Consider the following 14,368-nt stretch of genomic DNA (forward strand, 5'->3'; position numbering starts at 1 on the left):
CATCAGTAAGATTCAGAAGCTTAATGAAATATGTAATATCCGGGATATATCGTGTAATTATTTTTGCTATTAAATAAATACTATGTGTGTTCGGTATCTATTCTGTGAACTAATTGTTAAGTGTTATTTATATTTGGATATAAAAAAATATTAATTGAGTATTTTAATTTTTATATGTCCAAAATAAAATATAGATAATTGTCATATCTTCCTAATTATTTTTATGTTGATTTATGAATTTATAAGAATCATATGAAATTTATAAAATCTTTTTCCGAGCATTTAAAATCTATTTTATAAAAACGGGAACCAATCGACGTCACCCGTTGTTACGTTTTTGGAACCCGAAACTCTTCCGAGAACTCCTCCCTAACCTAATTGTAATATTCCGAGCATTTTCCATGTTTCGACTTTTTCGATCCGGCGTACGGTTTGTCCTGCGCGGGTCCCGGCGCAACATTTTCGATACAATATTCGTTTCGGTAAATTAATAAAACTTGTATTTTCGATAAACGGGAGCTTTTTATTAAACTATCACAATTATCACTTCGTAATACGTGTAACCAGGCGCTGAGACCAAGACCGCAGTACAAATTGTACTGATTTGGATAATTATCCCGAAAACCGATATCGTTTGGATCAGTTTTTACAAATAAACGTACCGTTTTATATCCGGAATGATCCAACGGGATACTAATTTTCCGTAAATATAAATAGTCTTTTACCGTATTTTATTTCGTATCAAAATCACTTGCAGACAGATAATTATATAATTTTACAGAGAAAAATCATATATTCATAAACTGTTCCAAGAATCAAACTACTATTTGGAGGTGTTATTGAAATCTGCTCAGAAAGCTCTAGTAACCAAAACGGAGGTTTTGAAGAGTACTATCAGATTATACAAGTTTCAGAACTGCAGAATCAAAGGTTTAATTTCTAGAAATTTATTTATTTTCAAATTATTTTTATGAAAAATATGAATTTCTGTTCGGATGATTGTTTGTATGATTTGATGATTGCATGTTATAGAGCTTGTTTTCCTGATGATTTTGATATATTATACATCTGATTTGGAGTTCAATAACATGTTCAAATTTGAGTTTGATTTTCGAATTTTAAAATTAGGGTTTATAACCCGTATGAATATTTTCAATTGAAATTTGGGGGTTTCTTATTCTGGAATAGATTGATGTTGTGATATAGTGGATTGTGTTCTCTGTGAAATTTGCAATCTAGTCGTATAAGTTTCATGAATCAACAAGGTCTGTAGAAGAGGGAGTTAGGTTTTAAAGTTTTTGTCGAACTCGTAGGAAACCGGTGAGTTTCTTGGTTATTTTCCGGCCAACTATGGGATGATTAGAATAAATTGATGGCATGGTTGTGTTCCTTGTGAAGTACAGATGTGATCTGGAGGTTGTGAGGGTGTGACGGTGCCGGAGATGAGTTCTCCGGCGAACCCGTCGTTTTCCAGCGGGGTGAACTGCAAAATTGCAGTTTAGCCCCTGTACTTTTGTAAATGATGAAGTTTAATCCCCCAGGTTTCCAGAAGTTGCATATTTTGGATTCCTGTTTTAAAAATATTCAAAAATCATATATCCTATTATTTTTATTATAAAAATTCATTTTTAATTTCTGAAAATTCTAAAAATTATTATTTTAATTCCGAAAATTATTTTTAATTCAAAAATAAATCTGAATTAATTAGTTAATTAATTTCAGTTAATTTTTAATTAATTAATTGGTCAATTAATTCAGAAATTAATTGATTAATTGATTTAATTAATTATTAATTGATTTTAATTAATTATTTAATTAGATTTAATTATTTAAAAATGATTTAAAAATTCCGAAAAATAGTTTCGAACTTTAAAATATTATTCTAAATTATTTTCAAGGCTTGATAATTATTATAAAATTGTTTCGAAGCCAGAATTGGCCAATCGAACCCTGTTTATTAACCCGAAATTGATCCAACGACCCGTTTTAATTCCTGAAAAATGTTTTAAAAATCATTTTTAAACAACCGAAAGCCTATTTATGACCCGAGAGTTCTTTATAAATGATATATCATTGTTTACGTGATGTATTATATGATATACGTGATTTGTTGATTGACTATCGGTCTATATATTCGGTGTTTACTTGATTATTGCATAAATTTTAATCCGTTAATCGGATTTGGGTGAAACGAAGGGTAGATAAAAGTATGTGTTGAATAGAATCCTATGAGTCGACTATTGATAGATGCCTATAATATGTGAGCAGAAGAGGCAAGATGCAGGAAAGGGAAATAGGTAGTTGAGGAGTAAGACGGTTGAGATTGGAAGCGAGTGCAGTGTAATAAGCTAATACCAGGCAAGTGCTCTGAACTTTCTCAAGATATTATAGTACTTGATAGTCTTGTTGATATTGCAAGTGCTTTGAAACACTGAAACCCAAACCCTGATTCCAGTTATTGTTCTTAAGCCGTAAACCTTATTCTTTCTAAGCCATTGATTATTGTATACCCAAACACGAACCACAAATCTACGATACTACTCTACAAATACATACAAACTAATTACCAAACACTGGACTGAATTACTTATATACTCAACCCATTGTATCTTATGCTTTGAAAGACCAAATCTTTGAAACCCTGAAACGTTGATTCCTTTGTTATTCAATTCTTTCATTACCCAATATCCAGGCTTTGAAGTTACCTTGTTAATCCGTACAAGGATTGAAACCCCTTCATTTTTAAGCACTCACTGTTGTTAATGATTCTGGTTATTGTTTATTATTGTTCATTCTGTTATTATGTTAGAATTGGATTGTTTTTATAAAATTATGGACCAGATTCGTGGTCAGACCATATAATGGTCAAGTTAGGCCAATGTGTGCCTTGGATCCAGTAGTTAGAGCAATGCTGTGTGCTTTGCTCGGGGTTAGTGCGTGACTGATCAGCAACCTAACCTTGGTTTTTAAAATAAAAGTATAATGTCCAATTCTAAATCATAATCCACTGTTCACTTGATATCATAACCATATTCACTTGATGATCATTATTCTCAGTTTTGTCATTGTGACTTGCTGAGCTAGTTAGCTCATTTGTGCGATGTTGTTTATATTCTTTCCAGTTAAAAAGGAACCAGTTGGTAGCAAGGATCCCCAGTCCAGCGCGAGAGCTAGGGATTAAGGTTGAGGAAGCTGAGCTAGTAGGCTTCTTTTGGAATAAATTAAGTTTGTAAAAGTTTGTAATAATGTTTAATACTCAGTTTAAGTTTGAATGGTTGGTATTTGAACGGTTTGTTATAAGTAGATGTGTTTGGCTTGTGTGCATACTTTAACCTGTTGCGGTCCGTGGTAGTTGGTAAGCAGGGTCACTGCATATTATTGTTATCTTTATTATTGTTATAAACAGGTTATAAATAAGGTGTGTGTGTGGACCCCAAACTTCTGACCCGGGTTTGGAGGGCGCCACATGTTTGGTATCAGAGCTACAGGTTATAAATCACTAACACAAGCCTAGGTTGATGGGAATGGGTAGAGGGTTAGGATTAGAAGTAAGGAATAGAATGATAGAACGTCGAGAGGTTGAATGTTATGGTATCACCGGTATTAGTATAATTCGCGTTGTGGTTCGAGACTCTTATATTGCGATATGATTTCAGATAGCAGCGATGGCCGACTCTTTTATTCCCGTATCAGCTGATCACTCAGAGCCTTCAGTTGGAGCACCAGCATCGGATCCACGTCCTATTATTCCACCAGCATTGGCTATTCTACCTCCACCGGTGTTACAGACCGTACCACTGCAGGCTATTCCACCCCTGGGCATTAGGCCACCTGTTAGAGGACCCCCACCAGCTGATTCAGACTCCACTGGGTATTCAGTTGTGAGTGCCCCATTCCAGTCTACATTGCCCCTAGTTCCTTATTACCGGTATGAGGCTCTTCTATTGGAGCGTGATTCCTTGTTGGCTCAGATCAAAGAGCTACAACATATCATCAGGACTACAGATGTTGATCGTGGTATGAGGGAGCTTCGAGAGGAGATTCATGTGACAAGGATGGTTCTTGAGGCTAGGCTACATGGAGCTACACTACCTAGCAGAGGCCCTGATGCACTGATGGGCTGGGCTACTGAGGTGATGGAGGACTTTGAGAGGCTGGCAGGACCAGAGTTTCCTTGGAACTGAGTCAGAGATCCAGAAATGGAGATGCTGAGCAGTGTTGTTATGATTATATAGTATGTACAGTAGTGTGTAGTGTGTATCAGTAGACTTTTGAGTTGTATTTATAGACCAGCGATGTTGACGAGTGAGTAGGTTGTTGTACCCTTTTGCTTTTACTTTCGAAGCGTCTTTACGCTTGTACTACCCAAAACTTTTGATCTATATATATCAGTACCTTTTTCTTTCCATTACTGTCATTTACTTTATCGCACCTGTTTTACTTTACCTTATTTATTGCACCAGTTATGCCATGTGATACCATGTACCCTGTTTTCCATAACTGTTTATATTCTGTAAAGAAGCATGCAATTTACTTAGTTACAACTGTTTTCAAAAAGAGATATTTCTGTTTTACAAAACTTTTCTTTTATGCAAAAGATTTGATTCAAAAGCTAATAGTTGTTTGATTCTTTACAGAAAATGCCTCCCAGAAGAAATACCCGCACCAACACCCAGAATGAAGAAACCAACAACAACAACCAAGATGATACAAACCCGAATGTAAACCCAGGACCTATAGACCCAGCAATAGCCCAGATTCTTCAAATCTTGGCCCAACAAACAGTTCACCTGGCACAACAACAGCAAAGACAGACCAATCCCCAGGTAACCTTTAAAACTTTTCAGGCGATAAACCCACTAGAATTCAAGGGTTCCTTAGAGCCGATTGAAGCAAATGTGTGGTTAAAGGAAATAGAGAAGGCATTTTCCTTAGTGAAAGTAAAGGAGGAACAGAAGGTTGAGTTTGCAAGTTACTATCTGAAGAATGAGGCCACCTACTGGTGGGAGATGGTGAAGACAGTGGAAGGTACATATGTTATTACTTGGGAGAGGTTTAAGTAATTGTTTCTAGAAAAGTATTTTCCCCGGTTTGTTCAGGATCAGATGGAGCTGAAGTTTTTAGAATTAAAGTAAGGGAACATGTCGGTGGCAGATTATGAAAGTAAGTTTGAGGAATTGTCAAGGTATGTGCCGATGTATGTAGATACTGACCGGAAGAAAGCCAAGAGATTCCAGCAAGGCTTGAAGCCATGGATCAGAGGGAAGGTAGCTATTTTTGAATTGGAGACCTATGTAGGGGTTGTACAGAAGGCTATGATTGCGGAAACCGAAAGTGAGATGGCACAGAAGGAGAAAGAAAGCAAGAAAAGGAAAGTTCAGGGAAGTGAGGGTCGGCCACAAACAGGGAAGTTTCCAAATTTTAAGAAGGGCAAGTTTTAGCCAGGGAGAAATTTTAATTTCAGGAGACAGAATGCAGGAGACGGAGGCCAGAGCAACCGTCCAGCTAATACAAATCAGCCAAATCAGTTGAGATTAATTTTGCCAGATTGTCAAGTATGTGGAAAGAAACATGGAGGAGTTTGTAACAAGTTGAATGTGGTATGTTTTAAATGCAACCAGAAAGGGCACTATTCGAGGGAGTGCCGAAATCAGCCAGCTAGAGAGCCAGCAAATAAGGATCAGCCTATTCGGAATCCAGCAGTGAAGGTTCTAGCCATTGGATTTACGTGCTTCAAATGTGGAAAGCCAGGACATATGGCCAGGGATTGCAAGACACCAGCCCCAGTCAGTAATGCATTGAGGATTATGGGATCTATCCCAACACTGAATGAGACTCCAAGGGCTAGAGTTTTCGACATGTCAGTTAAGGATGCTATCCAGGATACAGATATCGTGGCAGGTACGTTCAATGTGAATTCTTTATGTGCCAAAGTGTTAATAGATTCGGGAGCAACTCGATCGTTTGTTTCACAAGATTTTGTTAGTAAGATAAATTGTCCAGTTGAATATTTAAAAGAAATAATGACTGTGGAATTAGCAAATCAAGAACGTGTAACTGTGAATCAAGTTTGTGGGAATTGTGATGTTGAGATTTCTGGTAGTAAGTTTTGTGTAGATTTGATACCATTTAAGTTAGGAGAATTTGACGTTATATTAAGGATGGATTGGTAATCTAAGCACGATGCCCAGATAGATTGTCGAAATAAGAAGGTAATGGTGAAAACGCCAGACGAAAGGATAGTAACGTTCAAGGGCCGGAAGCAAGTAAAGAAGTTCTTAACAATAATCCAAGCTAAGAAGTTATTACAGCAAGGATGCGAGCATTTTGTAGCATATGTGATTGACAGAAGTCAGGAGCCAGCAAAACTTGAAGATATTCCAGTAGTGAATGAATTTCCAGACGTGTTTCCCGACGAATTGCCAGGACTTCCTCCAGATAGAGAAATTGAATTTGCGATCGACTTAGTGCCTGGAACAGAACCAGTATCCAAGGCCCCGTACAGAATGGCGCCCGTTGAGATGAAAGAGCTAGCAAAGCAATTGCAAGAGCTGTTAGAGAAAGGAGTAATCAGACCCAGTGTGTCCCCGTGGGGAGCACCGGTATTATTTGTTAAGAAGAAAGACAGAAGCATGAGACTGTGTATCGACTACAGGGAGCTCAATAAGCTTACGATCAAGAACAAGTATCCGTTACCTAGAATTGACGATTTGTTTGACCAATTGAAGGGAGCCAAGTATTTCTCCAAAATTGATTTAAGATCGGGATATCATCAACTGAAGATCAAGCCAGAAGATATACCAAAGACAGCTTTCAGAACAAGGTATGGACATTATGAATTTTTAGTAATGTCTTTTGGATTGACTAATGCCCCGGCAGCGTTTATGGACCTGATGAACAGAATTTTCAAGGAATATTTGGACAAGTTCGTTATTGTATTTATAGACGATATTTTGATCTATTCAAAGACGGAAGAAGATCATGCAGAACATTTGAGAATAGCTTTGGAGATTTTAAGGAAAAAGAAGTTATATGCTAAATTCTCGAAGTGTGAGTTTTGGCTACAGGAAGTTCAGTTCTTAGGACACATAGTTAGTAATGAAGGGATCAAAGTGGACCCAGCAAAGATCGAGGCAATTACGAATTGGGAAAGACCCAGAACACCCACCGAAGTAAGGAGTTTCTTAGGATTGGCAGGATATTATTGACGATTCGTCCAGAATTTCTCAAGAATTGCAACACCATTGACAAAGCTTACACGGAAGAATGAAAAGTTTATATGGAACGACAAGTGCGAAGAAAGTTTTCAGGAGTTGAAACGAAGATTAATCACGGCACCTATTTTGACACTTCCAGACGATCAAGGGATTTTCGTAATTTATAACGATGCTTCTCACAAAGGATTAGGATGTGTTCTAATGCAGCACGACAAGGTGATTGCGTATGCGTCAAGGCAATTGAAACCGCACGAACAAAAGTATCCTACTCATGATTTGGAACTAGCAGCCATAGTGTTTGCTTTAAAGATTTGGAGACATTATCTGTATGGAGAGAAGTGTGAGATTTATACGGATCACAAAAGTTTGAAATATATATTCACCCAAAAGGAACTTTATATGAGGCAAAGGAGATGGTTAGAGTTGATCAAGGATTATGATTGCTCGATTAATTATCATCCCGGTAAAGAGAACATTGTAGCAGACGTGTTAAGTCGGAAGGAAAGGTTAAATGTGTTATCCGTACCTGAAGATATATATAAGGAATTTCAGAAATTGGAATTGGAGATTAGAGTTTGCAAGCCTGAGGAAACAAAAGTGTATAGCATGAACTTTTCAACCGGAGTTATTGGAGAAAATCAAGAAATGTTAGGAAGATGTAATGGATGAAGATATAAATCATTTGGTAGGTGAAGAATTATGCACGTAGAAGGATGATCAAGGTATTCTGAGGTTTTCATCTAGATTTTAGATTCCACCGGTGACGGAATTGAAGAATGAAATTCTACAGGAGGCACATAATTCAAGGTATTCCATCCATCCAGGAAGTACCAAGATGTATAGAGATTTAAAGAAGAATTATTGGTGGCCATACATGAAAAGGGAAATTGCGGAATGGGTTAACAAATGTTATACCTGTCAGAGAGTTAAAGCAGAGCATCAGAGACCAAGCGGATTGTTGCTACAACCATTGGAGATTCCAGAATGGAAGTAGGAACATATTGCCATGGATTTTATAGTTGGATTACCAAGGACAAGGGCTAATCATGATGCCATTTGGGTTATAGTGGATAGACTTACCAAGTCAGCTCATTTTCTGCCTATAAATGAAAGATTTTCGCTCGACAAGTTAGTCCATATGTACCTGAAGGAAATCGTAGTTCGTTATGGAGTTCCAATGTCTATCATATCTGATCGAGATCCAAGGTTTAATTCAAGATTTTGGAAGAGTTTTCAAGAATGTTTGGGAACAAGACTGAATATGAGTACGGCCTATCACCCGCAAACGGATGACCAAAGTGAAAGAACGATCCAGATAATCGAGGACATGTTACGTGTTTGTGCTATTGATTTCAAAGGAAGTTGGGATGAGCATTTACCCCTGGTAGAGTTTATTTATAACAACAGTTATCACGCCAGCATTGGGATGCCACCCTATGAAGTCCTTTACGGACGCAAATGTAGATCTCCAGTATATTGGGACGAAGTAGGAGAACGTAAAATACTTGGACCTGAATTGGTGCAGCAGACAAAGGAAGTTGTTGACATTATCCAGAAAAGATTAATAGCCGTACAAGATCGTCAGAGGAAGTATGCAGACCAGTTAAGGAAGGACATGGAATTTGAAGAAGGAAGCTTGGTATCACTGAAAGTATCACCGTGGAAAGGACTAACAAGGTTTAGGAAGAAAGGAAAGCTAAGCCCAAGATATGTCGGACCTTTTGAGATCTTAAAGCGCGTTGGCAAAGTAGCTTATGAGTTGGCATTACCACCGCACATGGAACACATTCACAATGTTTTTCACGTATCAATGCTTAAGAAGTACAATCCAGATTCCAGATATGTAATAGAATATGAGCCAATAGAGCTTCAGGCAGATTTGTCATATGTAGAGAGTCCGGTAGAGATTCTAGAGGAGAGAGAAAAATCATTGAGAAATAAAGTGGTAAAGTTAGTAAGAGTATTATGGAGAAACCCAAAGGTTGAAGAGTCAACCTGGGAGTTAGAAAGTGATATGAGAGAAAAGTACCCTCACTTGTTTTCTTAGGAGATTCTGAGGACATAATCCTTTTAAGGGGGAAGGATGTAATATCCGGGATATATCGTGTAATTATTTTTGCTATTAAATAAATACTATGTGTGTTCAGTATCTATTCTGTGAATTAATTGTTAAGTGTTATTTGTATTTGGATATAAAAAAATATTAATTGAGTATTTTAATTTTCATATGTCCAAAATAAAATATAGATAATTGTCATATCTTCCTAATTATTTTTATGTTGATTTATGAATTTATAAGAATCATATGAAATTTATAAAATCTTTTTTCGAGCATTTAAAATCTATTTTATAAAAACAGGAACCAATCGACGTCACCCGTTGTTACGTTTTTGGAACCCAAAACTCTTCCGAGAACTCCTTCCTAACCTAATTGTAATATTCCGAGCATTTTCCATGTTTCGACTTTTTCGATCCGGCGTACGGTTTGTCCTGCGCGGGTCCCGGCGCAACATTTTCGATACAATATTCATTTCGGTAAATCAATAAAACTTGTATGTTCGATAAACGGGAGCTTTTTATTAAACTATCACAATTATCACTTCGTAATACGTGTAACCAGGCGCTGAGACCAAGACCGCAGTACAAATTGTACTGATTTGGATAATTATCCCGAAAACCGATACCGTTTGGATCAGTTTTTACAAATAAACGTACCGTTTTATATCCAGAATGATCCAACGGGATACTAATTTTCCGTAAATATAAATAGCCTTTTACCGTATTTTATTTCGTATCAAAATCATTTGCAGACATATAATTATATAATTTTACAGAGAAAAATCATATATTCATAAACTGTTCCAAGAATCAAACTACTATTTGGAGGTGTTATTGAAATCTGCTCAGAAAGCTCTAGTAACCAAAACGGAGGTTTTGAAGAGTACTATCAGATTATACAAGTTTCAGAAATGCAGAATCAAAGGTTTAATTTCTAGAAATTTATTTATTTTCGAATTATTTTTATGAAAAATATGAATTTCTGTTCGGATGATTGTTTGTATGATTTGATGATTGCATGTTATAGAGCTTGTTTTCCTGATGATTTTGATATATTATACGTCTGATTTGGAGTTCAATAACATGTTCAAATTTGAGTTTGATTTTCGAATTTTAAAATTAGGGTTTATAACCCGTATGAATATTTTCAATTGAAATTTGGGGGTTTCTTATTTTGGAATAGATTGATGTTGTGATATAGTGGATTGTGTTCTCTGTGAAATTTGCAATCTAGTCGTATAAGTTTCATGAATCAACGAGGTCTGTAGAAGAGGGAGTTAGGTTTTAAAGTTTTCGTCGAACTCGCCGGAAACCGGCGAGTTTCTTGGTTATTTTCCGGCCAACTCTGGGATGATTAGAATAAATTGATGGCATGGTTGTGTTCCTTGTGAAGTACAGATGTGATCTGGAGGTTGTGAGGGTGTGACGGTGCCGGAGATGAGTTCTCCGGCGAACCCGTCGTTTTCCAGCGGGGTGAACTGCAAAATTGCAGTTTAGGCCCCTGTACTTTTGTAAATGATGAAGTTTAATCCCCTAGGTTTCCAGAAATTGCATATTTTGGATTCCTGTTTTAAAAATATTCAAAAATCATATATCCTATTATTTTTATTATAAAAATTCATTTTTAATTTCTGAAAATTCTAAAAATTATTATTTTAATTCCGAAAATTATTTTTAATTCAAAAATAAATCTGAATTAATTAGTTAATTAATTTCAGTTAATTTTTAATTAATTAATTGGTCAATTAATTCAGAAATTAATTGATTAATTGATTTAATTAATTATTAATTGATTTTATTTAATTATTTAATTAGATTTAATTATTTAAAAATAATTTAAAAATTCCGAAAAATAGTTTCGAGCTTTAAAATATTATTCTAAATTATTTTCAAGGCTCGATAATTTTTATAAAATTGTTTCGAAGCCATAATTGGCCAATCGAACCCTGTTTATTAACTCAAAATTGATCAAACGACCCGTTTTAATTCCGAAAAATATTTTAAAAATCATTTTTAAATAACCGAAAGCCTATTTATGACCCGAGAGTTCTTTATAAATGATATATCATTGATTACATGATGTATTATATGATATACGTGATTTGTTGATTGACTATCGGTCTATATATTCGGTGTTTACTTGATTATTGCATAACTTTTAATCCGTTAATCGGATTTGGGTGAAACGAAGGGTAGATAAAAGTATATGTTGAATAGAATCCTATAAGTCGACTATTGATAGATGCTTATAATATGTGAGCTGAAGAGGCAAGATGTAGGAAAGGGAAACAGGTAGTTGAGGAGTAAGACTGTTGAGATTGGAAGCGAGTGCAGTGTAATAAGCTAATACCAGGCAAGTGCTCTGAACTTTCTCGAGATATTGTAGTACTTGATAGTCTTGTTGATATTGCAAGTGCTTTGAAGCACTGAAACCCAAACCCTGATTCCAGTTATTGTTCTTGAGCCGTAAACCTTATTTTTTCTAAGTCATTGATTATTGTATACCCAAACACGAACCACAAATCTACGATATTACTCTACAAATACATACAAACTAAATACCAAACACTGGACTGAATTACTTATATACTCAACCCATTGTATCTTATGATTTGAAAGACCAAATCTTTGAAACCCTGAAACGTTGATTCCTTTGTTATTCAATTCTTTCATTACCCAACATCCAGGCTTTGAAGTTACCTTGTAGATCCGTACAAGGATTGAAACCCTTTCATTGTTAAGCACTCACTGTTGTTAATGATTCTGGTTATTCTTTATTATTGTTCATTATGTTATTATGTTAGAATTGGATTGTTTTTATAAAATTGTGGACCAGATTCGTGGTCAGACCATATAATCGTCAAGTTAGGCCAATGTGTGCCTTGAATCCAGTAGTTAGAGCAATGCTGTGTGCTTTGCTCAGGGTTAGTGCGTGACTGATCAGCAACCTAACCTTGGTTTTTAAAATAAAAGTATAATGTCCAATTCTAAATCATAATCCACTGTTCACTTGATATCATAACCATATTCACTTGATGATCATTATTCTCAGTTTTGTCATTGTGACTTGCTGAGCTAGTTAGCTCATTTGTGCGATGTTGTTTATATTCTTTCCAGTTAAAAAGGAACCAGTTGGTAGCAAGGATCCCCAATCCAGCGCGAGAGCTAGAGATTAAGGTTGAGGAAGCTGAGCTAGTAGGCTTCTTTTAGAATAAATTAAGTTTGTAAATTTTTTTAATAATATTTAATACTCAGTTTGAGTTTGAATGGTTGGGATTTGAACGGTTTGTAATATAAGTAGATGTGTTTGGCTTGTGTGCATAATTTAACCTGTTGCGGTCCGTGGTAGTTGGTAAGTAGGGTCACTGCATATTATTGTTATCTTTATTATTGTTATAAGCAGGTTATAAATAAGGTGTGTGTGTGGACCCCAAACTTCTGACCCGGGTTTGGAGGGCGCCACAAAATAGGGTGATGCTACCATAAGTTTGTTCGAGACTTTATCTAATAGGTATGCCTTTTTGCAATAGATAAGATAAATTGAAAGGTATTTGTACATGCAAGTGAGAAGTACGTATCCAAGAACCATAAGTTCAATATAAGAGCTAAGAGAAGGAAGGGGAAATAAAAAGGGAGAATGAATAAAAAAGAGACTTGTAACTCCACTAATGTGGATGTTGTTAGACGATCAAAAAGATTTTATCATCTGTAATAATGTTTTATGAAGGACTTGGATGTATACCAACATATAATGACAAAGTAATAAGAAATACTTTGAAATATTAGAAAGCTCGTGAATATAAGTATCCGATGTATGGTAAAAGCTGGCAGTGATAGTATGTAAGTTGAAGATGTGGAGGTAGTGTGTATTTAAGGGAAACGTATATAATTCATACTGACCCCAATAATTTAAAACATATCTTCATTTCGAGAAAGTCAAATATGAGACAGAGGATAGTTGAAATTAATTAGAAATGATAATTGTACGATACACAGTTATTTGAGCAAAGCTATGAGGTATCTGACAGTCTCAATGAGAAAGAAAATGTGATTTACTTAATTTTATTAGCAAGGATAGTAAAAGAGCTCGAATAGTGAGGAATCGAAAACTTTCAACTCAGAGCCGGTCACAGAAATGGTTTTTTTAATGATAAACGGATCAGTACTAATGGGAAAAAGAAATTGCATATGTAAAAAAGAAATTATGAGCCAGGGGAATGAAGGACTTAACTAAAAAAGGAAGTGAAATCAAAAGGATGATAAAAAAAATTTATAAACTACCCAGGATGTAAGTCAATGACGGAAATTAAGTATGTCAGAGCTAAATTAAAGAACGTAATGAAACGTCTATAACTTGAGATTGGAAATTCATTCTGGGAAGATGATTAAAAATTGAGGGCTTAAAAGTAAATATTGATAGGCTTGGTACGAGAAAAGAGATGGTGGAATATGTAAGTACATGTTATATCTACCAAAAAATGAAGGCCAGCATCAAAGTCTGAATATATTATTGTAACTATTTTAGAAATGAGTACCTCTCGTTAAGAGATGTTATAGTGAAATCACCTGAGAACCCAAGCCGCGGGGGAGCGTTATGTGAATTAATATTGATAGGTTTACCAAACCTAATCATCTTCTTTTATTAATGAACAATTTATTCGATAAGTTAGTTTGATACCGCCTAAAAGAGATTATGGTACGTCATCAGATTTAGGTATTGATTGTAATTGGTCGATAGTATTACGTGATTTAAGGTGTTAGCATAGGTATTGAGAATGTTATGAAACACATTGAACCAAAATATTATATGCCACCCATGGATGAATGGGCACCAGGTAGGTGATAAGTGGCATTTTATACCACTTAGAACGTCTTATAATAGCTTAAATTGTTGTCTTGAAATCAAGTATTTTGTGTATTTGATGTGTTTTTCTAGTGTTTGTGCATTTCAGGGTATTAGTTGCATTTCGGGGGAGAATTCATCAATAATAAGCCTTGGCATGTGTTTAACATTGCAAGTGGGAAGAGAGGAGTAGATTACAGCGAAGAAACGGAGCAAACAGATCAATTTTCCAGAAGGGGTCTGAGCGCCC

Source organism: Apium graveolens, chromosome 3 (genome assembly GCF_009905375.1).
Source record: "Apium graveolens cultivar Ventura chromosome 3, ASM990537v1, whole genome shotgun sequence".
In the NCBI taxonomy this organism is placed as follows: Eukaryota; Viridiplantae; Streptophyta; class Magnoliopsida; order Apiales; family Apiaceae; genus Apium; species Apium graveolens.